General features: G+C 42.7%; 1 protein-coding gene across 1 annotated transcript in view; it reads right to left on the bottom strand.

Moving 5' to 3' along the window:
* The window catches only part of RNF24 (ring finger protein 24), a 50598-nt gene that overhangs the window by 9780 nt on the left and 39075 nt on the right, over positions 1 to 1743 (bottom strand). The window lies entirely within an intron of this gene.

The raw sequence follows: 1743 nt of genomic DNA, 5'->3' as shown, positions 1-1743 counted from the left end.
CGCCTCCCAAGTAGCTGGGACCACAGGCGCCCGCCACAACGCCCGGCTATTTTTTGGTTGCAGCCGTCATTGTTGTTTGGCAGGTCTGGGCTGGGGATTCGAACCCGCCACCTTAGGTGTACATGGCTGGCACCTTAGCCGGTTGAGCTATAGGCGCCGAGCCCATGGATACGATTCTAATTAGTAAACAGAAGATTTGGGGAACTCACCTAATTGCGTCCCAGTCTGACTGCTGGGTGGTGAACACAAGACAGATCTAGACAGCACTGTAAGGGCTTTGAAAGCTGAACTGATATTGAAACCATAGCCATGGAAGGCAGATTGGAACTCATGCCCTAACCAGGTCACAAGTTGACTTGACAAAACAAAAATATCAACATCCTCCATAGGTTTTAAACAAGACACAAGAGTCCCATAACAAAATGTTAGAAATAGTCAGGATTCAATCCAAAATTACCTGAAGAACTGTGAAAATCACAACAACATGGGAAGAGACAATCAACAGTCATCAGTGACAAGATGACAGGGATGGTGGAACTATAACAAAGATCTTTAAGGTCTTTATAACACTCAAATGAGCAATCATGAATGCTCTTGAAACAAATGTTAAAACAAACATTATTAGCTGCTGTGAGCTGTGACACTACAGCACTCTACCCAGGGCAACAGCCTGAGACTCTGTCTTTAAAAAAAAAAAGTAGAAACAACAAAAGAGCAATAGCAATAGATGATTTCAAAGTATTTAACAATAATGTAATTATTATTCAAATAACTTCACGAATTAACATTTGTTTTTTTTTCTTTTGAGACAGGGTCTCACTATGTAGCCCTTGGTAGACTGCCGTGGCATCACAACTCACGGCAACCTCAAACTCTTGGGCTTAAGCAATTCTCTTGCCTCAGCTTCCCAAGAAGCTGGGACTACAGGCGCCCACCACAATGCCTGGCTATTTTTTGGTTGTAGTTGTCATTGTTTGACAGGCTCAGGCTGGATTTGAACCTGCCAGCTCTGATGTATGTGGCTGGTGCCCTAGGCACTGAGCTATAGGCGCTGAGCCCAAATTAACAATTCTTTGAAGAAACTGGCAAGGAAACTTCACCACGTTGGGCTATGTAAGACGCAGATATTACAATATACAGCTTTCCAAGTCCTTGCTTTAAGCACTGATTCAAAAACTCAGGGAGCAAGAGAAATAAAAAGTAAAAATTCAGAACATTTGTTACCAGAGGCAACACAAGGAATAGAATTAAGAGAATTCTTACAATCTTAACATACATAGCAGGATATACACACTGAAGTTTGTACTCAAGTTACAAAGCATAATATCGCAAGCACCTGTGAACCAACCATGCAACTTAATAGCTAAACAACCCCAAGATTCTTATCTCTATGTACTCCTATTCCATCCCTATCTCTCACCCTCCCAAACCCCCATCCCTATGATATAACTACTGCCTTTTTTGTGCCATTGGTAAGAAGGGAATATTTGAAAACATTTTCAAAGGTGAAATTGGTGAAAACTCATCTTGAGTAGAAAATATCTATCTCATATTCATATGGCATGGACAGCAAGCAGCATCTCTGCTGTGAAACCTTAGATTGGCACCATCCCTATTAAAAGTATGAGTTATGGCTCGGCGCCTGTGGCTCAAGCGGCTAAGGCGCCAGCCACATACACCTAAGGTGGCAGGTTCGAATCTCCAGCCCGGGCCCGCCAAACAACAATGATGGCTGCAACCAAA

Source organism: Otolemur garnettii, unplaced genomic scaffold (assembly GCF_000181295.1).
Source record: "Otolemur garnettii isolate 467f Iridium unplaced genomic scaffold, OtoGar3 scaffold00025, whole genome shotgun sequence".
Lineage (NCBI taxonomy): Eukaryota > Metazoa > Chordata > Mammalia > Primates > Galagidae > Otolemur > Otolemur garnettii.
The sequence above is the reverse complement of the archived record's forward strand: the minus strand, read 5'-3'. Positions and strand labels throughout refer to the sequence as shown.